Here is a 21817-nt window from a genome sequence, read left to right on the forward strand (position 1 = left end):
AAGGCCTTTCTTACTAGTTAATTCGTAATCTGTGAACAGAAGATTGCCGCTAAATGCTAACGGTAAAAAATATTTCTCTTTCTTCTCCAGAGACCCCGCAGGACTTTACGCTCCACGTTGGTTAAAAAACTGAACGAAACATTGCAGGGAGCGCCGAGGACACTCGGCCCACTACGGACAGGTCGTGTATCCATTCAACCTCTTTTCCGTGGTGTAGTGGTTATCACGTGCGCTTTACACGCGCAAGGTCCCCGGTTCGATCCCGGGCGGAAACAGCCTTTTGCCGTAATTTTCTGATTATTGAAATATTAACGAAGGCCTTTCTTACTAGTTAATTCGTAATCTGTGAACAGAAGATCGCCGCTAAAAGCTAACGGTAAAAAAATATTTCTTGACAGACCGCACAGCGACAATTGGCATCGGGAACCTTAGAACAGACCAACTACCGACACCACCGAAAGGGACACCCCAGGGCTCTGTCATATCCCCTCTACTTTTCAATTTGGCAGTGAAAGACCTTCCAGCACAATTGGATAATATCCCAGGCATCAGTCACGGTATCTACGCCGATGATATTACAATATGGACATGCACGGGCTCTGCCGGCACACAGCAAGACGCCTTGCAAGAAGCAATTCAAACCACCGAACAGTACCTTCGCCGACGTGGCCTGTACTGCTCTCCAGATAAATCCGAATTACTGCTCCTTAAAAAGTGAACCAGAGGTCGACCCCCGGCGCCAATTCCTGATATCGAACTTCGAGTCAACAACGCTGCAATCCCCCAGGTCAAAACTCTCCGCCTGCTAGGACTTACGCTACAGCAAGACGGAGCCGGCATGGCAACGCTCCATAAACTGCAAACTACAATTCATCAAGTTCTACATCTCATACGCCGTATCACAAATCGCCGACATGGCCTCAAAGAACAGGACACAATTAAAATTGTGCAAGCATTAATAACGAGCAGAATTACGTATGGAACGCCGTATCTAGCCCTGAAAAATAACGAAAAAGAAAAACTCAATATCTTGATCCGAAAAGCCTACAAATTTTCTCTCGGTTTACCCCTCACTGCTTCTACAGACAAATTATTGCAATTAGGCCTGCACAACACTTGGGAGGAATTGGCTGAAGCCCACAAAACTAGCCAATTGGAACGCCTCAAACTCACCAAGACGGGAAGACACACCCTACGAAAACTGGGTTACGAAGTCCCGAAAGAAACTAACGCTAAACAACGCATTCCTCTACATGTTAGAGAGAAAATCACTGTCGCCCCAATCCCAAGAAATATGCACCCGATCCACAACAGAGCACGACGCAAGGCAAGAGTTCAAGCTCTTCGAACTGCATACGGGAAACGGCCTGACGTTAGGTACGCGGACGCATCACTATACCCCAGTAGATCAGCCCACGCCATCAGCATAGTCAATAACCAGGGACTGGAGCTAGCTTCAGCTTCTATACCTACCAAAGACATCGACACCGCCGAAGAAGCAGCCATTGCCCTTGCAGCTACCACTGGCAAAGACCATGTCATCATCCTATCAGACTCCCAGACGGCGTGTCGAAACTTTCAAATTGGACGCATTTCATCAACAGCAGCAAAAATTTTATCGGCCCACCCTTATTTACCCGAAATTTTCATCATATGGACACCGGCTCATTCATCACTGGAAGGGAATGAGGCGGCTCATGCCGCAGCCCGAGCCCACACTCACCGGGCGCCTCCTTCTGGGATGTCAGCCAGTCCTTCCATTAGCCCAACGAGAGAAATAATCCCCAGAAGGTACAGTGACATCCTGGCCCACTACCGCTTGGGACGAAGAACCTTTCCGCCTCCACATCTCAACATGTCTCGCGAAGACACGGTCATCTACAGACAGCTACAGACTAATACATTTCCACATGGTACATTACTACACTCAATGCATCCGACACTGCACACATACACTTGTAAATTCTGCGTGGAGCCATGCACTCTCGACCACATGGTATGGGAGTGCCGCCACACACCATCCCTTGCCCCAAACCCAAATCCCTCACTTGAGCAGTGGGAGGGTCGGTTGACCAGCTCCAACCCGGATCACCAACAACATCTGGTAGACCGGGCGAGACAGGCCGCCAAGACCCAGGGCTTCCTGAACTAAGGAGGTCCCCCACCTGGCGGTCAACCCAACAACATTGACTGCTCAATTAAATGTTTATTCCTCCTCCTCCTTTCTTCACTAGAGTCCCCGCCGGACTTTACGCTCCACGTTGGTTAAAAAACTGAACGAAACATTGCAGGGAGCGCCTAGGACACTCGGCCCACTACGGACAGGTCGTGTACCCATTCAACCTCGTTTCCGTGGTGTAGTGGTTATCACATGCGCTTTACACGCGCAAGGTCCCCGGTTCGATCCCGGGCGGAAACAGCCTTTTGCCGTATTTTTCTGTTTATTGAAATATTAACGAAGGCCTTTCTTACTAGTTAATTCGTAATCTGTGAACAGAAGATCGCCGCTAAATGCTAACGGTAAAAAAATATTTCTCTTTCTTCTCTAGAGTCCCCGCAGGACTTTACGCTCCACGTTGGTTAAAAAACTGAACGAAACATTGCAGGGAGCGCCTAGGACACTCGGCCCACTACGGACAGGTCGTGTATCCATTTAACCTCGTTTCCGTGGTGTAGTGGTTATCACGTGCGCTTTACACCCGCAAGGTCCCCGGTTCGATCCCGGGCGGAAACAGCCTTTTGCCGTATTTTTCTGTTTATTGAAATATTAACGAAGGTCTTTCTTACTAGTTAATTCGTAATCTGTGAACAGAAGATCGCCGCTAAATGCTAACGGTAAAAAAATATTTCTCTTTCTTCTCTAGAGTCCCCGCAGGACTTTACGCTCCACGTTGGTTAAAAAACTGAACGAAACATAGCAGGGAGCGCGGAGGACACTCGGCCCACTACGGACAGGTCGTGTATCCATTCAACCTCGTTTCCGTGGTGTAGTGGTTATCACGTGCGCTTTACACGTGCAAGGTCCCCGGTTCGATCCCGGGCGGAAACAGCCTTTTGCCGTATTTTTCTGTTTATTGAAATATTAACGAAGGCCTTTCTTACTAGTTAATTCGTAATCTGTGAAGAGAAGATCGCCGCTAAATGCTAACGGTAAAAAAATATTTCTCTTTCTTCTCTAGAGTCCCCGCAGGACTTTACGCTCCACCTTGGTTAAAAAACTGAACGAAACATTGCAGGGAGCGCCTAGGACACTCGGCCCACTACGGACAGGTCGTGTATCCATTTAACCTCGTTTCCGTGGTGTAGTGGTTATCACGTGCGCTTTACACCCGCAAGGTCCCCGGTTCGATCCCGGGCGGAAACAGCCTTTTGCCGTATTTTTCTGTTTATTGAAATATTAACGAAGGTCTTTCTTACTAGTTAATTCGTAATCTGTGAACAGAAGATCGCCGCTAAATGCTAACGGTAAAAAAATATTTCTCTTTCTTCTCTAGAGTCCCCGCAGGGCTTTACGCTCCACGTTGGTTAAAAAACTGAACGAAACATTGCAGGGAGCGCCGAGGACACTCGGCCCACTACGGATAGGTCGTGTATCCATTCAACCTCTTTTCCGTGGTGTAGTGGTTATCACGTGCTCTTTACACGCGCAAGGTCCCCGGTTCGATCCCGGGCGGAAACAACCTTTTGCCGTATTTTTCTGTTTATTGAACTATTAACGAAGGCCTTTTTTACTAGTTAATTCGTAATCTGTGAACAGAAGATCGCCGCAAAATGCTAACGGTAAAAAAATATTTCTCTTCTCCAGAGACCCCGCAGGACTTTACGCTCCACGTTGGTTAAAAAACTGAACGAAACATTGCAGGGAGCGCCAAGGACACTGAGCCCACTACGGACAGGTCGTGTATCCATTCAACCTCTTTTCCGTGGTGTAGTGGTTATCAAGTGCGCTTTACACGCGCAAGGTCCCCGGTTCGATCCCGGGCGGAAACAACCTTTAGCCGTATTTTTCTGTTTATTGAAATATTAACGAAGGCCTTTCTTACTAGTTAATTCGTAATCTGTGAACAGAAGATCGCCGCTAAATGCTAACGGTAAAAAAATATTTCTCTTTCTTCTCTAGAGTCCCCGCAGGGCTTTACGCTCCACGTTGGTTAAAAAACTGAACGAAACATTGCAGGGAGCGCCTAGGACACTCGGCCCACTACGGACAGGTCGTTTATTGATTCAACCTCGTTTCCGTTGTGTAGTGGTTATCACGTGCGCTTTACACGCGCAATGTCCCCGGTTCGATCCCGGGCGGAAACAGCCTTTTGCCGTATTTTTCTGTTTATTGAAATATTAACGAAGGCCTTTCTTACTAGTTAATTCGTAATCTGTGAACAGAAGATTGCCGCTAAATGCTAACGGTAAAAAAATATTTCTCTTTCTTCTCTAGAGTCCCCGCAGGACTTTACGCTCCACGTTGGTTCAAAAAGTGAACGAAACATTGCAGGGAGCGCCTAGGACACTCGGCCCACTACGGACAGGTCGTGTATCCATTCAACCTCGTTACCGTGGTGTAGTGGTTATCACGTGCGCTTTACACGCGCAAGGTCCCCGGTTCGATCCCGGGCGGAAACAGCCTTTTGCCGTATTCTTCTGTTTATTGAAATATTAACGAAGGCCTTTCTTACTAGTTAATTCGTAATCTGTGGACAGAAGATTGCCGCTAAATGCTAACGGTAAAAAAATATTTCTCTTTCTTCTCTAGAGTCCCCGCAGGACTTTACGCTCCACGTTGGTTAAAAAACTGAACGAAACATTGCAGGGAGCGCCGAGGACACTCGGCCCACTACGGACAGGTCGTGTATCCATTCAACCTCGTTTCCGTGGTGTAGTGGTTATCACGTGCGCTTTACACGCGCAAGGTCCCCGGTTCGATCCCGGGCGGAAACAGCCTTTTGCCGTATTTTTCTGTTTATTGAAATATTAACGAATGCCTTTCTTACTAGTTAATTCGTAATCTGTGAACAGAAGATCGCAGCTAAATGCTAACGGTAAAAAAATATTTCTCTTTCTTCTCTAGAGTCCCCGCAGAACTTTACGCTCCACGTTGGTTAAAAAACTGAACGAAACATAGCAGGGAGCGCCGAGGACACTCGGCCCACTACAGACAGGTCGTGCATCCGTTCAACCTTGTTTCCGTGGTGTAGTGGTTATCACGTGCGCTTTACACGCGCAAGGTCCCCGGTTCGATCCCGGGTGGAAACAGCCTTTTGCCGTATTCTTCTGTTTATTGAAATATTAACGAAGGCCTTTGTTTCTAGTTAATTCGTAATCTGTGGACAGAAGATTGCCACTAAATGCTAACAGTAAAAAAATATTTCTCTTTCTTCTCTAGAGTCCCCGCAGGACTTTACGCTCCACGTTGGTTAAAAAACTGAACGAAACATTGCAGGGAGCGCAGAGGACACTCGGCCCACTACGGACAGGTCGTGCATCCGTTCAACCTTGTTTCCGTGGTGTAGTGGTTATCACGTGCGCTTTACACGCGCAAGGTCCCCGGTTCGATCCCGGCCGGAAACAGCCTTTTGCCGTATTTTTCTGTTTATTGAAATATTTACGAAGGCCTTTCTTACCAGTTAATTCGTAATCTGTGAACAGAAGATTGCCGCTAAATGCTAACGGTAGAAAAATATTTCTCTTTCTTCTCCAGAGACCCCGCAGGACTTTACGCTCCACGTTGGTTAAAAAACTGAACGAATCATTTCAGGGAGCGCCGAGGACACTCGGCCCACTACGGACAGGTCGTGCATCCGTTCAACCTTGTTTCCGTGGTGTAGTGGTTATCACGTGCGCTTTACACGCGCAAGGTCCCCGGTTCGATCCCGGGCGGAAACAGCCTTTTGCCGTATTTTTCTGTTTATTGAAATATTAACGAAGGCCTTTCTTACTAGTTAATTCGTAATCTGTGAACAGAAGATCGCAGCTAAATGCTAACGGTAAAAAATATTTCTCTTTCTTCTCTAGAGTCCCCGCAGAACTTTACGCTCCACGTTGGTTAAAAAACTGAACGAAATATAGCAGGGAGCGCCGAGGACACTCGGCCCACTACAGACAGGTCGTGCATCCGTTCAACCTTGTTTCCGTGGTGTAGTGGTTATCACGTCCGCTTTACACGCGCAAGGTCCCCGGTTCGATCCCGGACGGAAACAGCCTTTTGCCGTATTCTTCAGTTTATTGAAATATTAAAGAAGGCCTTTCTTACTAGTTAATTCGTAATCTGTGGACAGAAGATTGCCACTAAATGCTAACGGTAAAAAAATATTTCTCTTTCTTCTCTAGAGTCCCCGCAGGACTTTACGCTCCACGTTGGTTAAAAAACTGAACGAAACATTGCAGGGAGCGCCGAGGACACTCGGCAAATACGGACAGGTCGTGCATCCGTTCAACCTTGTTTCCGTGGTGTAGTGGTTATCACGTGCGCTTTACACGCGCAAGGTCCCCGGTTCGATCCCGGGCGGAAACAGCCTTTTGCCGTATTTTTCTGTTTATTGAAATATTAACGAAGGCCTTTCTTACTAGTTAATTCGTAATCTGTGAACAGAAGATTGCCGCTAAATGCTAACGGTAAAAAAATATTTCTCTTTCTTCTCTAGAGTCCCTGCAGAACTTTACGCTCCACGTTGGTTAAAAAACTGAACGAAACATAACAGGGAGCGCCTAGGACACTCGGCCCACTAGGGATAGGTCGTGCATCCGTTCAACCTCGTTTCCGTGGTGTAGTGGTTATCACGTGCGCTTTACACGTGCAAGGTCCCCGGTTCGATCCCGGGCGGAAACAGCCTTTTGCCGTATTTTTCTGTTTATTGAAATATTAACGAAGGCCTTTCTTACTAGTTAATTCGTAATCTGTGAAGAGAAGATCGCCGCTAAATGCTAACGGTAAAAAAATATTTCTCTTTCTTCTCTAGAGTCCCCGCAGGACTTTACGCTCCACCTTGGTTAAAAAACTGAACGAAACATTGCAGGGAGCGCCTAGGACACTCGGCCCACTACGGACAGGTCGTGTATCCATTTAACCTCGTTTCCGTGGTGTAGTGGTTATCACGTGCGCTTTACACCCGCAAGGTCCCCGGTTCGATCCCGGGCGGAAACAGCCTTTTGCCGTATTTTTCTGTTTATTGAAATATTAACGAAGGTCTTTCTTACTAGTTAATTCGTAATCTGTGAACAGAAGATCGCCGCTAAATGCTAACGGTAAAAAAATATTTCTCTTTCTTCTCTAGAGTCCCCGCAGGGCTTTACGCTCCACGTTGGTTAAAAAACTGAACGAAACATTGCAGGGAGCGCCGAGGACACTCGGCCCACTACGGATAGGTCGTGTATCCATTCAACCTCTTTTCCGTGGTGTAGTGGTTATCACGTGCTCTTTACACGCGCAAGGTCCCCGGTTCGATCCCGGGCGGAAACAACCTTTTGCCGTATTTTTCTGTTTATTGAACTATTAACGAAGGCCTTTTTTACTAGTTAATTCGTAATCTGTGAACAGAAGATCGCCGCAAAATGCTAACGGTAAAAAAATATTTCTCTTCTCCAGAGACCCCGCAGGACTTTACGCTCCACGTTGGTTAAAAAACTGAACGAAACATTGCAGGGAGCGCCAAGGACACTGAGCCCACTACGGACAGGTCGTGTATCCATTCAACCTCTTTTCCGTGGTGTAGTGGTTATCAAGTGCGCTTTACACGCGCAAGGTCCCCGGTTCGATCCCGGGCGGAAACAACCTTTAGCCGTATTTTTCTGTTTATTGAAATATTAACGAAGGCCTTTCTTACTAGTTAATTCGTAATCTGTGAACAGAAGATCGCCGCTAAATGCTAACGGTAAAAAAATATTTCTCTTTCTTCTCTAGAGTCCCCGCAGGGCTTTACGCTCCACGTTGGTTAAAAAACTGAACGAAACATTGCAGGGAGCGCCTAGGACACTCGGCCCACTACGGACAGGTCGTTTATTGATTCAACCTCGTTTCCGTTGTGTAGTGGTTATCACGTGCGCTTTACACGCGCAATGTCCCCGGTTCGATCCCGGGCGGAAACAGCCTTTTGCCGTATTTTTCTGTTTATTGAAATATTAACGAAGGCCTTTCTTACTAGTTAATTCGTAATCTGTGAACAGAAGATTGCCGCTAAATGCTAACGGTAAAAAAATATTTCTCTTTCTTCTCTAGAGTCCCCGCAGGACTTTACGCTCCACGTTGGTTCAAAAAGTGAACGAAACATTGCAGGGAGCGCCTAGGACACTCGGCCCACTACGGACAGGTCGTGTATCCATTCAACCTCGTTACCGTGGTGTAGTGGTTATCACGTGCGCTTTACACGCGCAAGGTCCCCGGTTCGATCCCGGGCGGAAACAGCCTTTTGCCGTATTCTTCTGTTTATTGAAATATTAACGAAGGCCTTTCTTACTAGTTAATTCGTAATCTGTGGACAGAAGATTGCCGCTAAATGCTAACGGTAAAAAAATATTTCTCTTTCTTCTCTAGAGTCCCCGCAGGACTTTACGCTCCACGTTGGTTAAAAAACTGAACGAAACATTGCAGGGAGCGCCGAGGACACTCGGCCCACTACGGACAGGTCGTGTATCCATTCAACCTCGTTTCCGTGGTGTAGTGGTTATCACGTGCGCTTTACACGCGCAAGGTCCCCGGTTCGATCCCGGGCGGAAACAGCCTTTTGCCGTATTTTTCTGTTTATTGAAATATTAACGAATGCCTTTCTTACTAGTTAATTCGTAATCTGTGAACAGAAGATCGCAGCTAAATGCTAACGGTAAAAAAATATTTCTCTTTCTTCTCTAGAGTCCCCGCAGAACTTTACGCTCCACGTTGGTTAAAAAACTGAACGAAACATAGCAGGGAGCGCCGAGGACACTCGGCCCACTACAGACAGGTCGTGCATCCGTTCAACCTTGTTTCCGTGGTGTAGTGGTTATCACGTGCGCTTTACACGCGCAAGGTCCCCGGTTCGATCCCGGGTGGAAACAGCCTTTTGCCGTATTCTTCTGTTTATTGAAATATTAACGAAGGCCTTTGTTTCTAGTTAATTCGTAATCTGTGGACAGAAGATTGCCACTAAATGCTAACAGTAAAAAAATATTTCTCTTTCTTCTCTAGAGTCCCCGCAGGACTTTACGCTCCACGTTGGTTAAAAAACTGAACGAAACATTGCAGGGAGCGCAGAGGACACTCGGCCCACTACGGACAGGTCGTGCATCCGTTCAACCTTGTTTCCGTGGTGTAGTGGTTATCACGTGCGCTTTACACGCGCAAGGTCCCCGGTTCGATCCCGGCCGGAAACAGCCTTTTGCCGTATTTTTCTGTTTATTGAAATATTTACGAAGGCCTTTCTTACCAGTTAATTCGTAATCTGTGAACAGAAGATTGCCGCTAAATGCTAACGGTAGAAAAATATTTCTCTTTCTTCTCCAGAGACCCCGCAGGACTTTACGCTCCACGTTGGTTAAAAAACTGAACGAATCATTTCAGGGAGCGCCGAGGACACTCGGCCCACTACGGACAGGTCGTGCATCCGTTCAACCTTGTTTCCGTGGTGTAGTGGTTATCACGTGCGCTTTACACGCGCAAGGTCCCCGGTTCGATCCCGGGCGGAAACAGCCTTTTGCCGTATTTTTCTGTTTATTGAAATATTAACGAAGGCCTTTCTTACTAGTTAATTCGTAATCTGTGAACAGAAGATCGCAGCTAAATGCTAACGGTAAAAAATATTTCTCTTTCTTCTCTAGAGTCCCCGCAGAACTTTACGCTCCACGTTGGTTAAAAAACTGAACGAAATATAGCAGGGAGCGCCGAGGACACTCGGCCCACTACAGACAGGTCGTGCATCCGTTCAACCTTGTTTCCGTGGTGTAGTGGTTATCACGTCCGCTTTACACGCGCAAGGTCCCCGGTTCGATCCCGGACGGAAACAGCCTTTTGCCGTATTCTTCAGTTTATTGAAATATTAAAGAAGGCCTTTCTTACTAGTTAATTCGTAATCTGTGGACAGAAGATTGCCACTAAATGCTAACGGTAAAAAAATATTTCTCTTTCTTCTCTAGAGTCCCCGCAGGACTTTACGCTCCACGTTGGTTAAAAAACTGAACGAAACATTGCAGGGAGCGCCGAGGACACTCGGCAAATACGGACAGGTCGTGCATCCGTTCAACCTTGTTTCCGTGGTGTAGTGGTTATCACGTGCGCTTTACACGCGCAAGGTCCCCGGTTCGATCCCGGGCGGAAACAGCCTTTTGCCGTATTTTTCTGTTTATTGAAATATTAACGAAGGCCTTTCTTACTAGTTAATTCGTAATCTGTGAACAGAAGATTGCCGCTAAATGCTAACGGTAAAAAAATATTTCTCTTTCTTCTCTAGAGTCCCTGCAGAACTTTACGCTCCACGTTGGTTAAAAAACTGAACGAAACATAACAGGGAGCGCCTAGGACACTCGGCCCACTAGGGATAGGTCGTGCATCCGTTCAACCTCGTTTCCGTGGTGTAGTGGTTATCACGTGCGCTTTACACGCGCAAGGTCCCCGGTTCGATCCCGGGCGGAAACAGCCTTTTGCCGTATTCTTCTGTTTATTGAAATATTAAAGAAGGCCTTTCTTACTAGTTAATTCGTAATCTGTGAACAGAAGATTGCCGCTAAATGCTAACGGTAGAAAAATATTTCTCTTTCTTCTCCAGAGACCCCGCAGGACTTTAAGCTCCACGTTGGTTAAAAAACTGAACGAAACATTGCAGGGAGCGCCGAGGGCACTCGGCACACTACGGACAGGTCGTGCATCCGTTCAACCTTGTTTCCGTGGTGTAGTGGTTATCACGTGCGCTTTACACGCGCAAGGTCCCCGGTTCGATCCCGGCCGGAAACAGCCTTTTGCCGTATTTTTCTGTTTATTGAAATATTTACGAAGGCCTTTCTTACCAGTTAATTCGTAATCTGTGAACAGAAGATTGCCGCTAAATGCTAACGGTAGAAAAATATTTCTCTTTCTTCTCCAGAGACCCCGCAGGACTTTACGCTCCACGTTGGTTAAAAAACTGAACGAATCATTTCAGGGAGCGCCGAGGACACTCAGCCCACTACGGACAGGTCGTGCATCCGTTCAACCTTGTTTCCGTGGTGTAGTGGTTATCACGTGCGCTTTACACGCGCAAGGTCCCCGGTTCGATCCCGGGCGGAAACAGCCTTTTGCCGTATTTTTCTGTTTATTGAAATATTAACGAAGGCCTTTCTTACTAGTTAATTCGTAATCTGTGAACAGAAGATCGCAGCTAAATGCTAACGGTAAAAAATATTTCTCTTTCTTCTCTAGAGTCCCCGCAGAACTTTACGCTCCACGTTGGTTAAAAAACTGAACGAAATATAGCAGGGAGCGCCGAGGACACTCGGCCCACTACAGACAGGTCGTGCATCCGTTCAACCTTGTTTCCGTGGTGTAGTGGTTATCACGTCCGCTTTACACGCGCAAGGTCCCCGGTTCGATCCCGGACGGAAACAGCCTTTTGCCGTATTCTTCAGTTTATTGAAATATTAAAGAAGGCCTTTCTTACTAGTTAATTCGTAATCTGTGGACAGAAGATTGCCACTAAATGCTAACGGTAAAAAAATATTTCTCTTTCTTCTCTAGAGTCCCCGCAGGACTTTACGCTCCACGTTGGTTAAAAAACTGAACGAAACATTGCAGGGAGCGCCGAGGACACTCGGCAAATACGGACAGGTCGTGCATCCGTTCAACCTTGTTTCCGTGGTGTAGTGGTTATCACGTGCGCTTTACACGCGCAAGGTCCCCGGTTCGATCCCGGGCGGAAACAGCCTTTTGCCGTATTTTTCTGTTTATTGAAATATTAACGAAGGCCTTTCTTACTAGTTAATTCGTAATCTGTGAACAGAAGATTGCCGCTAAATGCTAACGGTAAAAAAATATTTCTCTTTCTTCTCTAGAGTCCCTGCAGAACTTTACGCTCCACGTTGGTTAAAAAACTGAACGAAACATAACAGGGAGCGCCTAGGACACTCGGCCCACTAGGGATAGGTCGTGCATCCGTTCAACCTCGTTTCCGTGGTGTAGTGGTTATCACGTGCGCTTTACACGCGCAAGGTCCCCGGTTCGATCCCGGGCGGAAACAGCCTTTTGCCGTATTCTTCTGTTTATTGAAATATTAACGAAGGCCTTTCTTACTAGTTAATTCGTAATCTGTGAACAGAAGATTGCCGCTAAATGCTAACGGTAGAAAAATATTTCTCTTTCTTCTCCAGAGACCCCGCAGGACTTTAAGCTCCACGTTGGTTAAAAAACTGAACGAAACATTGCAGGGAGCGCCGAGGGCACTCGGCACACTACGGACAGGTCGTGCATCCGTTCAACCTTGTTTCCGTGGTGTAGTGGTTATCACGTGCGCTTTACACGCGCAAGGTCCCCGGTTCGATCCCGGCCGGAAACAGCCTTTTGCCGTATTTTTCTGTTTATTGAAATATTTACGAAGGCCTTTCTTACCAGTTAATTCGTAATCTGTGAACAGAAGATTGCCGCTAAATGCTAACGGTAGAAAAATATTTCTCTTTCTTCTCCAGAGACCCCGCAGGACTTTACGCTCCACGTTGGTTAAAAAACTGAACGAATCATTTCAGGGAGCGCCGAGGACACTCAGCCCACTACGGACAGGTCGTGCATCCGTTCAACCTTGTTTCCGTGGTGTAGTGGTTATCACGTGCGCTTTACACGCGCAAGGTCCCCGGTTCGATCCCGGGCGGAAACAGCCTTTTGCCGTATTTTTCTGTTTATTGAAATATTAACGAAGGCCTTTCTTACTAGTTAATTCGTAATCTGTGAACAGAAGATCGCAGCTAAATGCTAACGGTAAAAAATATTTCTCTTTCTTCTCTAGAGTCCCCGCAGAACTTTACGCTCCACGTTGGTTAAAAAACTGAACGAAATATAGCAGGGAGCGCCGAGGACACTCGGCCCACTACAGACAGGTCGTGCATCCGTTCAACCTTGTTTCCGTGGTGTAGTGGTTATCACGTCCGCTTTACACGCGCAAGGTCCCCGGTTCGATCCCGGACGGAAACAGCCTTTTGCCGTATTCTTCAGTTTATTGAAATATTAAAGAAGGCCTTTCTTACTAGTTAATTCGTAATCTGTGGACAGAAGATTGCCACTAAATGCTAACGGTAAAAAAATATTTCTCTTTCTTCTCTAGAGTCCCCGCAGGACTTTACGCTCCACGTTGGTTAAAAAACTGAACGAAACATTGCAGGGAGCGCCGAGGACACTCGGCAAATACGGACAGGTCGTGCATCCGTTCAACCTTGTTTCCGTGGTGTAGTGGTTATCACGTGCGCTTTACACGCGCAAGGTCCCCGGTTCGATCCCGGGCGGAAACAGCCTTTTGCCGTATTTTTCTGTTTATTGAAATATTAACGAAGGCCTTTCTTACTAGTTAATTCGTAATCTGTGAACAGAAGATTGCCGCTAAATGCTAACGGTAAAAAAATATTTCTCTTTCTTCTCTAGAGTCCCTGCAGAACTTTACGCTCCACGTTGGTTAAAAAACTGAACGAAACATAACAGGGAGCGCCTAGGACACTCGGCCCACTAGGGATAGGTCGTGCATCCGTTCAACCTCGTTTCCGTGGTGTAGTGGTTATCACGTGCGCTTTACACGCGCAAGGTCCCCGGTTCGATCCCGGGCGGAAACAGCCTTTTGCCGTATTCTTCTGTTTATTGAAATATTAACGAAGGCCTTTCTTACTAGTTAATTCGTAATCTGTGAACAGAAGATTGCCGCTAAATGCTAACGGTAGAAAAATATTTCTCTTTCTTCTCCAGAGACCCCGCAGGACTTTAAGCTCCACGTTGGTTAAAAAACTGAACGAAACATTGCAGGGAGCGCCGAGGACACTCGGCACACTACGGACAGGTCGTGCATCCGTTCAACCTTGTTTCCGTGGTGTAATGGTTATCACGTGCGCTTTACACGCGCAAGGTCCCCGGTTCGATCCCGGTCGGAAACAGCCTTTTGCTGTATTTTTCTGTTTATTGAAATATTAACGAAGGCCTTTCTTACTAGTTAATTCGTAATCTGTCAACAGAAGATTGCCGCTAAATGCTAACGGTAAAAAAATATTTCTCTTTCTTCTCTAGAGTCCCCGCAGGACTTTACGCTCCACGTTGGTTAAAAAAGTGAACGAAACATTGCAGGGAGCGCCTAGGACACTCGGCCCACTACGGACAGGTCGTGTATCCATTCAACCTCGTTACCGTGGTGTAGTGGTTATCACGTGCGCTTTACACGCGCAAGGTCCCCGGTTCGATCCCGGGCGGAAACAGCCTTTTGCCGTATTCTTCTGTTTATTGAAATATTAACGAAGGCCTTTCTTACTAGTTAATTCGTAATCTGTGGACAGAAGACTGCCACTAAATGCTAACAGTAAAAAAATATTTCTCTTTCTTCTCTAGAGTCCCCGCAGGACTTTACGCTCCACGTTGGTTAAAAAACTGAACGAAACATTGCAGGGAGCGCCGAGGACACTCGGCTCACTACGGACAGGTCGTGTATCCATTCAACCTCGTTTCCGTGGTGTAGTGGTTATCACGTGCGCTTTACACGCGCAAGGTCCCCGGTTCGATCCCGGGCGGAAACAGCCTTTTGCCGTATTTTTCTGTTTATTGAAATATTAAGGAAGGCCTTTCTTACTAGTTAATTCGTAATCTGTGAACAGAAGATCGCAGCTAAATGCTAACGGTAAAAAAATATTTCTCTTTCTTCTCTAGAGTCCCCGCAGAACTTTACGCTCCACGTTGGTTAAAAAACTGAACGAAACATAGCAGGGAGCGCCGAGGAGACTCGGCCCACTACAGACAGGTCGTGCATCCGTTCAACCTTGTTTCCGTGGTGTAGTGGTTATCACGTGCGCTTTACACGCGCAAGGTCCCCGGTTCGATCCCGGGTGGAAACAGCCTTTTGCCGTATTCTTCTGTTTATTGAAATATTAACGAAGGCCTTTCTTTCTAGTTAATTCGTAATCTGTGGACAGAAGATTGCCACTAAATGCTAACAGTAAAAAAATATTTCTCTTTCTTCTCTAGAGTCCCCGCAGGACTTTACGCTCCACGTTGGTTAAAAAACTGAACTAAACATTGCAGGGAGGGCAGAGGACACTCGGCCCACTACGGACAGGTCGTGCATCCGTTCAACCTTGTTTCCGTGGTGTAGTGGTTATCACGTGCGCTTTACACGCGCTAGGTCCCCGGTTCGATCCCGGCCGGAAACAGCCTTTTGCCGTATTTTTCTGTTTATTGAAATATTTACGAAGGCCTTTCTTACTAGTTAATTCGTAATCTGTGAACAGAAAATTGCCGCTAAATGCTAACGGTAGAAAAATATTTCTCTTTCTTCTCCAGAGACCCCGCAGGACTTTACGCTCCACGTTGGTTAAAAAACTGAACGAAACATTGCAGGGAGCGCCGAGGAAACTCGGCCCACTACGGACAGGTCGTGTATCCATTCAACCTCGTTTCCGTGGTGTAGTGGTAATCACGTGCGCTTTACACGCGCAAGGTCCCCGGTTCGATCCCGGGCGGAAACAGCCTTTTGCCGTGTATTTCTGTTTATTGAAATATTAACGAAGGTCTTTCTTACTAGTTAATTCGTAATCTGTGGACAGAAGATTGCCACTAAATGCTAACAGTAAAAAAATAGTTCTCTTTCTTCTCTAGAGTCCCCGCAGGACTTTACGCTCCCCGTTGGTTAAAAAACTGAACGAAACATTGCAGGGAGCGCCGAGGACACTCGGCCCACTACGGACAGGTCGTGCATCCGTTAAACCTTGTTTCCGTGGTGTAGTGGTTATCACGTGTGCTTTACACGCGCAAGGTCCCCGGTTCGATCCCTGCCGGAAACAGCCTTTTGCCGTATTTTTCTGTTTATGGAAATATGTACGAAGGCCTTTCTTACTAGTTAATTCGTAATCTGTGAACAGAAGATTGCCGCTAAATGCTAACGGTAAAAAAATATTTCTCTTTCTTCTCCAGAGACCCCGCAGGACTTTACGCTCCACGTTGGTTAAAAAACTGAACGAGACATTGCAGGGAGCGCCGAGGACACTCGGCCCACTACGGACAGGTCGTGCATCCGTTCAACCTTGTTTCCGTGGTGTAGTGGTTATCACGTGCGCTTTACACGCGCAAGGTCCCCGGTTCGATCCCGGTCGGAAACAGCCTTTTGCCGTATTTTTCTGTTTATTGAAATATTTACGAAGGCCTTTCTTACCAGTTAATTCGTAATCTGTGAACAGAAGATTGCCGCTAAATGCTAACGGTAGAAAAATATTTCTCTTTCTTCTCCAGAGACCCCGCAGGACTTTACGCTCCACGTTGGTTAAAAAACTGAACGAATCATTTCAGGGAGCGCCGAGGACACTCGGCCCACTACGGACAGGTCGTGCATCCGTTCAACCTTGTTTCCGTGGTGTAGTGGTTATCACGTGCGCTTTACACGCGCAAGGTCCCCGGTTCGATCCCGGGCGGAAACAGCCTTTTGCCGTGTATTTCTGTTTATTGAAATATTAACGAAGGCCTTTCTTACTAGTAAATTCGTAATCTGTGAACAGAAGATTGCCGCTAAATGCTAACGGTAAAAAAATATTTCTCTTTCTTCTCTAGAGTCCCCGCAGGACTTTACGCTCCACGTTGGTTAAAAAAGTAAACGAAACATTGCAGGGAGCGCCTAGGACACTCGGCCCACTACGGACAGGTCGTGCATCCGTTCAACCTTGTTTCCGTGGTGTAGTGGTTATCACGTGCGCTTTACACGCGCAAGGTCCCCGGTTCGATCCCGGGTCGAAACAGCCTTTTGCCGTATTCTTCTGTTTATTGAAATATTAACGAAGGCCTTTCTTACTAGTTAATTCGTAATCTGTGGACAGAAGATTGCCACTAAATGCTAACAGTAAAAAAATATTTCTCTTTCTTCTCCAGAGACCCCGCAGGACTTTACGCTCCACGTTGGTTAAAAAACTGAACGAAACATTGCAGGGAGCGCCGAGGACTCTCGGCCCACTACGGACAGGTCGTGCATCCAGTCAACCGTGTTTCCGTGGTGTAGTGGTTATCACGTGCGCTTTACACGCGCAAGGTCCCCGGTTCGATCCCGGGTGGAAACAGCCTTTTGCCGTATTCTTCTGTTTATTGAAATATTAACGAAGGCCTTTCTTTCTAGTTAATTCGTAATCTGTGGACAGAAGATTGCCACTAAATGCTAACAGTAAAAAAATATTTCTCTTTCTTCTCTAGAGTCCCCGCAGGACTTTACGCTCCACGTTGGTTAAAAAACTGAACGAAACATTGCAGGGAGCGCAGAGGACAATCGGCCCACAACGGACAGGTCGTGCATCCGTTGAACCTTGTTTCCGTGGTGTAGTGGTTATCACGTGCGCTTTACACGCGCAAGGTCCCCGGTTCGATCCCGGCCGGAAACAGCCTTTTGCCGTATTTTTCTGTTTATTGAAATATTTACGAAGGCCTTTCTTACTAGTTAATTCGTAATCTGTGAACAGAAAATTGCCGCTAAATGCTAACGGTAGAAAAATATTTCTCTTTCTTCTCCAGAGACCCCGCAGGACTTTACGCTCCACGTTGGTTAAAAAACTGAACGAATCATTTCAGGGAGCGCCGAGGACACTCGGCCCACTACGGACAGGTCGTGCATCCGTTCAACCTTGTTTCCGTGGTGTAGTGGTTATCACGTGCGCTTTACACGCGCAAGGTCCCCGGTTCGATCCCGGGCGGAAACAGCCTTTTGCAGTATTTTTCTGTTTATTGAAATATTAACGAAGGCCTTTCTTACTAGTTAATTCGTAATCTGTGAACAGAAGATCGCAGCTAAATGCTAACGGTAAAAAATATTTCTCTTTCTTCTCTAGAGTCCCCGCAGAACTTTACGCTCCACGTTGGTTCAAAAACTGAACGAAATATAGCAGGGAGCGCCGAGGACACTCGGCCCACTACAGACAGGTCGTGCATCCGTTCAACCTTGTTTCCGTGGTGTAGTGGTTATCACGTCCGCTTTACACGCGCAAGGTCCCCGGTTCGATCCCGGACGGAAACAGCCTTTTGCCGTATTCTTCAGTTTATTGAAATATTAACGAAGGCCTTTCTTACTAGTTAATTCGTAATCTGTGGACAGAAGGTTGCCACTAAATGCTAACGGTAAAAAAAATATTTCTGGTTCTTCTCCAGAGACCCCGCAGGACTTTACGCTCCAAGTTGGTTAAAAAACTGAACGAAACATTGCAGGGAGCGCCGAGGACACTCGGCCCACTACGGACAGGTCGTGTATCCATTCAACCTCGTTTCCGTGGTGTAGTGGTTATCACGTGCGCTTTACACGCGCAAGGTCCCCGCTTCGATCCCGGGCGGAAACAGCCTTTTGCCGTATTTTTCTGTTTATTGAAATATAACGAAGGCCTTTCTTACTAGTTAATTCGTAATCTGTGAACAGAAGATCGCAGCTAAATGCTAACGGTAAAAAAATATTTCTCTTTCTTCTCTAGAGTCCCCGCAGAACGTTACGCTCCACGTTGGTTAAAAAACTCAACGAAACATAGCAGGGAGCGCCGAGGACACTCGGCCCACTACGGACAGGTCGTGAATCCGTTCAACCTTGTTTACGTGGTGTAGTGGTTATCACGTGCGCTTTACACGCGCAAGGTCCCCGGTTCGATCCCGGGCGGAAACAGCCTTTTGCCGTGTATTTCTGTTTATTGAAATATTAACGAAGGCCTTTCTTACTAGTAAATTCGTAATCTGTGAACAGAAGATTGCCGCTAAATGCTAACGGTAAAAAAATATTTCTCTTTCTTCTCTAGAGTCCCCGCAGGACTTTACGCTCCACGTTGGTTAAAAAAGTAAACGAAACATTGCAGGGAGCGCCTAGGACACTCGGCCCACTACGGACAGGTCGTGCATCCGTTCAACCTTGTTTCCGTGGTGTAGTGGTTATCACGTGCGCTTTACACGCGCAAGGTCCCCGGTTCGATCCCGGGTCGAAACAGCCTTTTGCCGTATTCTTCTGTTTATTGAAATATTAACGAAGGCCTTTCTTACTAGTTAATTCGTAATTAGTGGACAGAAGATTGCCACTAAATGCTAACAGTAAAAAAATATTTCTCTTTCTTCTCCAGAGACCCCGCAGGACTTTACGCTCCACGTTGGTTAAAAAACTGAACGAAACATTGCAGGGAGCGCCGAGGACTCTCGGCCCACTACGGACAGGTCGTGCATCCAGTCAACCGTGTTTCCGTGGTGTAGTGGTTATCACGTGCGCTTTACACGCGCAAGGTCCCCGGTTCGATCCCGGGTGGAAACAGCCTTTTGCCGTATTCTTCTGTTTATTGAAATATTAACGAAGGCCTTTCTTTCTAGTTAATTCGTAATCTGTGGACAGAAGATTGCCACTAAATGCTAACAGTAAAAAAATATTTCTCTTTCTTCTCTAGAGTCCCCGCAGGACTTTACGCTCCACGTTGGTTAAAAAACTGAACGAAACATTGCAGGGAGCGCAGAGGACAATCGGCCCACAACGGACAGGTCGTGCATCCGTTGAACCTTGTTTCCGTGGTGTAGTGGTTATCACGTGCGCTTTACACGCGCAAGGTCCCCGGTTCGATCCCGGCCGGAAACAGCCTTTTGCCGTATTTTTCTGTTTATTGAAATATTTACGAAGGCCTTTCTTACCAGTTAATTCGTAATCTGTGAACAGAAGATTGCCGCTAAATGCTAACGGTAGAAAAATATTTGTCTTTCTTCTCCAGAGACCCCGCAGGACTTTACGCTCCACGTTGGTTAAAAAACTGAACGAATCATTTCAGGGAGCGCCGAGGACACTCGGCCCACTACGGACAGGTCGTGCATCCGTTCAACCTTGTTTCCGTGGTGTAGTGGTTATCACGTGCGCTTTACACGCGCAAGGTCCCCGGTTCGATCCCGGGCGGAAACAGCCTTTTGCCGTATTTTTCTGTTTATTGAAATATTAACGAAGGCCTTTCTTACTAGTTAATTCGTAATCTGTGAACAGAAGATCGCAGCTAAATGATAACGGTAAAAAATATTTCTCTTTCTTCTCTAGAGTCCCCGCAGAACTTTACGCTCCACGTTGGTTAAAAAACTGAACGAAATATAGCAGGGAGCGCCGAGGACACTCGGCCCACTACAGACAGGTCGTGCATCCGTTCAACCTTGTTTCCGTGGTGTAGTGGTTATCACCGCCGCTTTACACGCGCAAGGTCCCCGGTTCGATCCCGGACGGAAACAGCCTTTTGCCGTATTCTTCAATTTATTGAAATATTAACGAAGGCCTTTCTTACTAGTTAATTCGTAATCTGTGGACAGAAGATTGCCACTAAATGCTAACGGTAAAAAAATATTTCTCTTTCTTCTCTAGAGTCCCCGCAGGACTTTACGCTCCACGTTGGTTAAAAAACTGAACGAAACATTGCAGGGAGCGCCGAGGACACTCGTCAAATACGGACAGGTCGTGCATCCGTTCAACCTTGTTTCCGTGGTGTAGTGGTTATCACGTGCGCTTTACACGCGCAAGGTCCCCGGTTCGATCCCGGGCGGAAACAGCCTTTTCCCGTATTTTTCTGTTTATTGAAATATTAACGAAGGCCTTTCTTACTAGTTAATTCGTAATCTGTGAACAGAAGATTGCCGCTAAATGCTAACGGTAAAAAAATATTTCTCTTTCTTCTCTAGAGTCCCCGCAGAACTTTATGCTCCACGTTGGTTAAAAAACTGAACGAAACATAGCAGGGAGCGCCTAGGACACTGGGCCCAGTAGGGATAGGTCGTGCATCCGTTCAACCTCGTTTCCGTGGTGTAGTGGTTATCACGTGCGCTTTACACGCGCAAGGTCCCCGGTTCGATCCCGGCCGGAAACAGCCTTTTGCCGTATTCTTCTGTTTATTGAAATATTAACGAAGGCCTTTCTTACTAGTTAATTCGTAATCTGTGGACAGAAGACTGCCACTAAATGCTAACAGTAAAAAAATATTTCTCTTTCTTCTCTAGAGTCCCCGCAGGACTTTACGCTCCACGTTGGTTAAAAAACTGAACGAAACATTGCAGGGAGCGCCGAGGACACTCGGCTCACTACGGACAGGTCGTGTATCCATTCAACCTCGTTTCCGTGGTGTAGTGGTTATCACGTGCGCTTTACACGCGCAAGGTCCCCGGTTCGATCCCGGGCGGAAACAGCCTTTTGCCGTATTTTTCTGTTTATTGAAATATTAAGGAAGGCCTTTCTTACTAGTTAATTCGTAATCTGTGAACAGAAGATCGCAGCTAAATGCTAACGGTAAAAAAATATTTCTCTTTCTTCTCTAGAGTCCCCGCAGAACTTTACGCTCCACGTTGGTTAAAAAACTGAACGAAACATAGCAGGGAGCGCCGAGGACACTCGGCCCACTACAGACAGGTCGTGCATCCGTTCAACCTTGTTTCCGTGGTGTAGTGGTTATCACGTGCGCTTTACACGCGCAAGGTCCCCGGTTCGATCCCGGGTGGAAACAGCCTTTTGCCGTATTATTCTGTTTATTGAAATATTAACGAAGGCCTTTCTTTCTAGTTAATTCGTAATCTGTGGACAGAAGATTGCCACTAAATGCTAACAGTAAAAAAATATTTCTCTTTCTTCTCTAGAGTCCCCGCAGGACTTTACGCTCCACGTTGGTTAAAAAACTGAACGAAACATTGCAGGGAGGGCAGAGGACA

General features: G+C 46.7%; 62 non-coding genes across 62 annotated transcripts; all 62 read left to right on the forward strand.

Moving 5' to 3' along the window:
* The first annotated feature begins 202 nt into the window (after nucleotides 1–202).
* Trnav-uac (transfer RNA valine (anticodon UAC)) lies at nucleotides 203–275 on the forward strand. The gene has a single exon. It is a non-coding gene; the product is annotated as a tRNA-Val (tRNA).
* A 2071-nt stretch (nucleotides 276–2346) lies between these two features.
* On the forward strand, nucleotides 2347–2419 carry Trnav-uac (transfer RNA valine (anticodon UAC)). Its single transcript has one exon. It is a non-coding gene; the product is annotated as a tRNA-Val (tRNA).
* A 242-nt stretch (nucleotides 2420–2661) lies between these two features.
* Trnav-uac (transfer RNA valine (anticodon UAC)) lies at nucleotides 2662–2734 on the forward strand. Its single transcript has one exon. It is a non-coding gene; the product is annotated as a tRNA-Val (tRNA).
* A 242-nt stretch (nucleotides 2735–2976) lies between these two features.
* Nucleotides 2977–3049, forward strand: Trnav-uac (transfer RNA valine (anticodon UAC)). The gene has a single exon. It is a non-coding gene; the product is annotated as a tRNA-Val (tRNA).
* A 242-nt stretch (nucleotides 3050–3291) lies between these two features.
* On the forward strand, nucleotides 3292–3364 carry Trnav-uac (transfer RNA valine (anticodon UAC)). The gene has a single exon. It is a non-coding gene; the product is annotated as a tRNA-Val (tRNA).
* Nucleotides 3365–3606: 242 nt separating this feature from the next.
* Nucleotides 3607–3679, forward strand: Trnav-uac (transfer RNA valine (anticodon UAC)). Its single transcript has one exon. It is a non-coding gene; the product is annotated as a tRNA-Val (tRNA).
* A 238-nt stretch (nucleotides 3680–3917) lies between these two features.
* Trnav-uac (transfer RNA valine (anticodon UAC)) lies at nucleotides 3918–3990 on the forward strand. Its single transcript has one exon. It is a non-coding gene; the product is annotated as a tRNA-Val (tRNA).
* Nucleotides 3991–4232: 242 nt separating this feature from the next.
* Nucleotides 4233–4305, forward strand: Trnav-uac (transfer RNA valine (anticodon UAC)). Its single transcript has one exon. It is a non-coding gene; the product is annotated as a tRNA-Val (tRNA).
* A 242-nt stretch (nucleotides 4306–4547) lies between these two features.
* Trnav-uac (transfer RNA valine (anticodon UAC)) lies at nucleotides 4548–4620 on the forward strand. The gene has a single exon. It is a non-coding gene; the product is annotated as a tRNA-Val (tRNA).
* Nucleotides 4621–4862: 242 nt separating this feature from the next.
* On the forward strand, nucleotides 4863–4935 carry Trnav-uac (transfer RNA valine (anticodon UAC)). Its single transcript has one exon. It is a non-coding gene; the product is annotated as a tRNA-Val (tRNA).
* A 242-nt stretch (nucleotides 4936–5177) lies between these two features.
* On the forward strand, nucleotides 5178–5250 carry Trnav-uac (transfer RNA valine (anticodon UAC)). Its single transcript has one exon. It is a non-coding gene; the product is annotated as a tRNA-Val (tRNA).
* A 242-nt stretch (nucleotides 5251–5492) lies between these two features.
* Trnav-uac (transfer RNA valine (anticodon UAC)) lies at nucleotides 5493–5565 on the forward strand. The gene has a single exon. It is a non-coding gene; the product is annotated as a tRNA-Val (tRNA).
* A 242-nt stretch (nucleotides 5566–5807) lies between these two features.
* On the forward strand, nucleotides 5808–5880 carry Trnav-uac (transfer RNA valine (anticodon UAC)). The gene has a single exon. It is a non-coding gene; the product is annotated as a tRNA-Val (tRNA).
* A 241-nt stretch (nucleotides 5881–6121) lies between these two features.
* Nucleotides 6122–6194, forward strand: Trnav-uac (transfer RNA valine (anticodon UAC)). Its single transcript has one exon. It is a non-coding gene; the product is annotated as a tRNA-Val (tRNA).
* Nucleotides 6195–6435: 241 nt separating this feature from the next.
* Trnav-uac (transfer RNA valine (anticodon UAC)) lies at nucleotides 6436–6508 on the forward strand. Its single transcript has one exon. It is a non-coding gene; the product is annotated as a tRNA-Val (tRNA).
* A 242-nt stretch (nucleotides 6509–6750) lies between these two features.
* Nucleotides 6751–6823, forward strand: Trnav-uac (transfer RNA valine (anticodon UAC)). The gene has a single exon. It is a non-coding gene; the product is annotated as a tRNA-Val (tRNA).
* A 242-nt stretch (nucleotides 6824–7065) lies between these two features.
* Trnav-uac (transfer RNA valine (anticodon UAC)) lies at nucleotides 7066–7138 on the forward strand. Its single transcript has one exon. It is a non-coding gene; the product is annotated as a tRNA-Val (tRNA).
* Nucleotides 7139–7380: 242 nt separating this feature from the next.
* On the forward strand, nucleotides 7381–7453 carry Trnav-uac (transfer RNA valine (anticodon UAC)). The gene has a single exon. It is a non-coding gene; the product is annotated as a tRNA-Val (tRNA).
* Nucleotides 7454–7691: 238 nt separating this feature from the next.
* Trnav-uac (transfer RNA valine (anticodon UAC)) lies at nucleotides 7692–7764 on the forward strand. The gene has a single exon. It is a non-coding gene; the product is annotated as a tRNA-Val (tRNA).
* Nucleotides 7765–8006: 242 nt separating this feature from the next.
* Trnav-uac (transfer RNA valine (anticodon UAC)) lies at nucleotides 8007–8079 on the forward strand. The gene has a single exon. It is a non-coding gene; the product is annotated as a tRNA-Val (tRNA).
* Nucleotides 8080–8321: 242 nt separating this feature from the next.
* On the forward strand, nucleotides 8322–8394 carry Trnav-uac (transfer RNA valine (anticodon UAC)). Its single transcript has one exon. It is a non-coding gene; the product is annotated as a tRNA-Val (tRNA).
* Nucleotides 8395–8636: 242 nt separating this feature from the next.
* Trnav-uac (transfer RNA valine (anticodon UAC)) lies at nucleotides 8637–8709 on the forward strand. Its single transcript has one exon. It is a non-coding gene; the product is annotated as a tRNA-Val (tRNA).
* A 242-nt stretch (nucleotides 8710–8951) lies between these two features.
* Nucleotides 8952–9024, forward strand: Trnav-uac (transfer RNA valine (anticodon UAC)). The gene has a single exon. It is a non-coding gene; the product is annotated as a tRNA-Val (tRNA).
* A 242-nt stretch (nucleotides 9025–9266) lies between these two features.
* On the forward strand, nucleotides 9267–9339 carry Trnav-uac (transfer RNA valine (anticodon UAC)). The gene has a single exon. It is a non-coding gene; the product is annotated as a tRNA-Val (tRNA).
* A 242-nt stretch (nucleotides 9340–9581) lies between these two features.
* Nucleotides 9582–9654, forward strand: Trnav-uac (transfer RNA valine (anticodon UAC)). The gene has a single exon. It is a non-coding gene; the product is annotated as a tRNA-Val (tRNA).
* Nucleotides 9655–9895: 241 nt separating this feature from the next.
* Nucleotides 9896–9968, forward strand: Trnav-uac (transfer RNA valine (anticodon UAC)). The gene has a single exon. It is a non-coding gene; the product is annotated as a tRNA-Val (tRNA).
* Nucleotides 9969–10209: 241 nt separating this feature from the next.
* Trnav-uac (transfer RNA valine (anticodon UAC)) lies at nucleotides 10210–10282 on the forward strand. Its single transcript has one exon. It is a non-coding gene; the product is annotated as a tRNA-Val (tRNA).
* Nucleotides 10283–10524: 242 nt separating this feature from the next.
* Trnav-uac (transfer RNA valine (anticodon UAC)) lies at nucleotides 10525–10597 on the forward strand. Its single transcript has one exon. It is a non-coding gene; the product is annotated as a tRNA-Val (tRNA).
* Nucleotides 10598–10839: 242 nt separating this feature from the next.
* On the forward strand, nucleotides 10840–10912 carry Trnav-uac (transfer RNA valine (anticodon UAC)). Its single transcript has one exon. It is a non-coding gene; the product is annotated as a tRNA-Val (tRNA).
* A 242-nt stretch (nucleotides 10913–11154) lies between these two features.
* On the forward strand, nucleotides 11155–11227 carry Trnav-uac (transfer RNA valine (anticodon UAC)). Its single transcript has one exon. It is a non-coding gene; the product is annotated as a tRNA-Val (tRNA).
* A 241-nt stretch (nucleotides 11228–11468) lies between these two features.
* Trnav-uac (transfer RNA valine (anticodon UAC)) lies at nucleotides 11469–11541 on the forward strand. The gene has a single exon. It is a non-coding gene; the product is annotated as a tRNA-Val (tRNA).
* A 241-nt stretch (nucleotides 11542–11782) lies between these two features.
* Trnav-uac (transfer RNA valine (anticodon UAC)) lies at nucleotides 11783–11855 on the forward strand. The gene has a single exon. It is a non-coding gene; the product is annotated as a tRNA-Val (tRNA).
* A 242-nt stretch (nucleotides 11856–12097) lies between these two features.
* Trnav-uac (transfer RNA valine (anticodon UAC)) lies at nucleotides 12098–12170 on the forward strand. The gene has a single exon. It is a non-coding gene; the product is annotated as a tRNA-Val (tRNA).
* A 242-nt stretch (nucleotides 12171–12412) lies between these two features.
* Nucleotides 12413–12485, forward strand: Trnav-uac (transfer RNA valine (anticodon UAC)). Its single transcript has one exon. It is a non-coding gene; the product is annotated as a tRNA-Val (tRNA).
* Nucleotides 12486–12727: 242 nt separating this feature from the next.
* Trnav-uac (transfer RNA valine (anticodon UAC)) lies at nucleotides 12728–12800 on the forward strand. Its single transcript has one exon. It is a non-coding gene; the product is annotated as a tRNA-Val (tRNA).
* A 241-nt stretch (nucleotides 12801–13041) lies between these two features.
* On the forward strand, nucleotides 13042–13114 carry Trnav-uac (transfer RNA valine (anticodon UAC)). Its single transcript has one exon. It is a non-coding gene; the product is annotated as a tRNA-Val (tRNA).
* A 241-nt stretch (nucleotides 13115–13355) lies between these two features.
* Trnav-uac (transfer RNA valine (anticodon UAC)) lies at nucleotides 13356–13428 on the forward strand. Its single transcript has one exon. It is a non-coding gene; the product is annotated as a tRNA-Val (tRNA).
* A 242-nt stretch (nucleotides 13429–13670) lies between these two features.
* Trnav-uac (transfer RNA valine (anticodon UAC)) lies at nucleotides 13671–13743 on the forward strand. The gene has a single exon. It is a non-coding gene; the product is annotated as a tRNA-Val (tRNA).
* A 242-nt stretch (nucleotides 13744–13985) lies between these two features.
* On the forward strand, nucleotides 13986–14058 carry Trnav-uac (transfer RNA valine (anticodon UAC)). The gene has a single exon. It is a non-coding gene; the product is annotated as a tRNA-Val (tRNA).
* A 242-nt stretch (nucleotides 14059–14300) lies between these two features.
* On the forward strand, nucleotides 14301–14373 carry Trnav-uac (transfer RNA valine (anticodon UAC)). The gene has a single exon. It is a non-coding gene; the product is annotated as a tRNA-Val (tRNA).
* A 242-nt stretch (nucleotides 14374–14615) lies between these two features.
* On the forward strand, nucleotides 14616–14688 carry Trnav-uac (transfer RNA valine (anticodon UAC)). Its single transcript has one exon. It is a non-coding gene; the product is annotated as a tRNA-Val (tRNA).
* A 242-nt stretch (nucleotides 14689–14930) lies between these two features.
* Trnav-uac (transfer RNA valine (anticodon UAC)) lies at nucleotides 14931–15003 on the forward strand. Its single transcript has one exon. It is a non-coding gene; the product is annotated as a tRNA-Val (tRNA).
* A 242-nt stretch (nucleotides 15004–15245) lies between these two features.
* Trnav-uac (transfer RNA valine (anticodon UAC)) lies at nucleotides 15246–15318 on the forward strand. Its single transcript has one exon. It is a non-coding gene; the product is annotated as a tRNA-Val (tRNA).
* Nucleotides 15319–15560: 242 nt separating this feature from the next.
* Trnav-uac (transfer RNA valine (anticodon UAC)) lies at nucleotides 15561–15633 on the forward strand. Its single transcript has one exon. It is a non-coding gene; the product is annotated as a tRNA-Val (tRNA).
* A 242-nt stretch (nucleotides 15634–15875) lies between these two features.
* On the forward strand, nucleotides 15876–15948 carry Trnav-uac (transfer RNA valine (anticodon UAC)). Its single transcript has one exon. It is a non-coding gene; the product is annotated as a tRNA-Val (tRNA).
* Nucleotides 15949–16190: 242 nt separating this feature from the next.
* On the forward strand, nucleotides 16191–16263 carry Trnav-uac (transfer RNA valine (anticodon UAC)). Its single transcript has one exon. It is a non-coding gene; the product is annotated as a tRNA-Val (tRNA).
* A 242-nt stretch (nucleotides 16264–16505) lies between these two features.
* Trnav-uac (transfer RNA valine (anticodon UAC)) lies at nucleotides 16506–16578 on the forward strand. The gene has a single exon. It is a non-coding gene; the product is annotated as a tRNA-Val (tRNA).
* Nucleotides 16579–16820: 242 nt separating this feature from the next.
* On the forward strand, nucleotides 16821–16893 carry Trnav-uac (transfer RNA valine (anticodon UAC)). The gene has a single exon. It is a non-coding gene; the product is annotated as a tRNA-Val (tRNA).
* Nucleotides 16894–17135: 242 nt separating this feature from the next.
* Nucleotides 17136–17208, forward strand: Trnav-uac (transfer RNA valine (anticodon UAC)). Its single transcript has one exon. It is a non-coding gene; the product is annotated as a tRNA-Val (tRNA).
* A 242-nt stretch (nucleotides 17209–17450) lies between these two features.
* Nucleotides 17451–17523, forward strand: Trnav-uac (transfer RNA valine (anticodon UAC)). Its single transcript has one exon. It is a non-coding gene; the product is annotated as a tRNA-Val (tRNA).
* Nucleotides 17524–17765: 242 nt separating this feature from the next.
* On the forward strand, nucleotides 17766–17838 carry Trnav-uac (transfer RNA valine (anticodon UAC)). Its single transcript has one exon. It is a non-coding gene; the product is annotated as a tRNA-Val (tRNA).
* A 241-nt stretch (nucleotides 17839–18079) lies between these two features.
* Trnav-uac (transfer RNA valine (anticodon UAC)) lies at nucleotides 18080–18152 on the forward strand. The gene has a single exon. It is a non-coding gene; the product is annotated as a tRNA-Val (tRNA).
* Nucleotides 18153–18395: 243 nt separating this feature from the next.
* Nucleotides 18396–18468, forward strand: Trnav-uac (transfer RNA valine (anticodon UAC)). The gene has a single exon. It is a non-coding gene; the product is annotated as a tRNA-Val (tRNA).
* A 241-nt stretch (nucleotides 18469–18709) lies between these two features.
* Trnav-uac (transfer RNA valine (anticodon UAC)) lies at nucleotides 18710–18782 on the forward strand. The gene has a single exon. It is a non-coding gene; the product is annotated as a tRNA-Val (tRNA).
* A 242-nt stretch (nucleotides 18783–19024) lies between these two features.
* On the forward strand, nucleotides 19025–19097 carry Trnav-uac (transfer RNA valine (anticodon UAC)). Its single transcript has one exon. It is a non-coding gene; the product is annotated as a tRNA-Val (tRNA).
* A 242-nt stretch (nucleotides 19098–19339) lies between these two features.
* On the forward strand, nucleotides 19340–19412 carry Trnav-uac (transfer RNA valine (anticodon UAC)). Its single transcript has one exon. It is a non-coding gene; the product is annotated as a tRNA-Val (tRNA).
* Nucleotides 19413–19654: 242 nt separating this feature from the next.
* Nucleotides 19655–19727, forward strand: Trnav-uac (transfer RNA valine (anticodon UAC)). The gene has a single exon. It is a non-coding gene; the product is annotated as a tRNA-Val (tRNA).
* A 242-nt stretch (nucleotides 19728–19969) lies between these two features.
* Nucleotides 19970–20042, forward strand: Trnav-uac (transfer RNA valine (anticodon UAC)). The gene has a single exon. It is a non-coding gene; the product is annotated as a tRNA-Val (tRNA).
* Nucleotides 20043–20597: 555 nt separating this feature from the next.
* On the forward strand, nucleotides 20598–20670 carry Trnav-uac (transfer RNA valine (anticodon UAC)). The gene has a single exon. It is a non-coding gene; the product is annotated as a tRNA-Val (tRNA).
* Nucleotides 20671–20912: 242 nt separating this feature from the next.
* Nucleotides 20913–20985, forward strand: Trnav-uac (transfer RNA valine (anticodon UAC)). Its single transcript has one exon. It is a non-coding gene; the product is annotated as a tRNA-Val (tRNA).
* Nucleotides 20986–21227: 242 nt separating this feature from the next.
* Trnav-uac (transfer RNA valine (anticodon UAC)) lies at nucleotides 21228–21300 on the forward strand. Its single transcript has one exon. It is a non-coding gene; the product is annotated as a tRNA-Val (tRNA).
* Nucleotides 21301–21542: 242 nt separating this feature from the next.
* Trnav-uac (transfer RNA valine (anticodon UAC)) lies at nucleotides 21543–21615 on the forward strand. The gene has a single exon. It is a non-coding gene; the product is annotated as a tRNA-Val (tRNA).
* Nucleotides 21616–21817: the final 202 nt, after the last annotated feature.

The sequence above is a fragment of the Haemaphysalis longicornis genome, unplaced genomic scaffold (genome assembly GCF_048455015.1).
Source record: "Haemaphysalis longicornis isolate Haplotype H1 unplaced genomic scaffold, Haemaphysalis longicornis Haplotype H1 scaffold_9, whole genome shotgun sequence".
NCBI classification, from domain to species: domain Eukaryota; kingdom Metazoa; phylum Arthropoda; class Arachnida; order Ixodida; family Ixodidae; genus Haemaphysalis; species Haemaphysalis longicornis.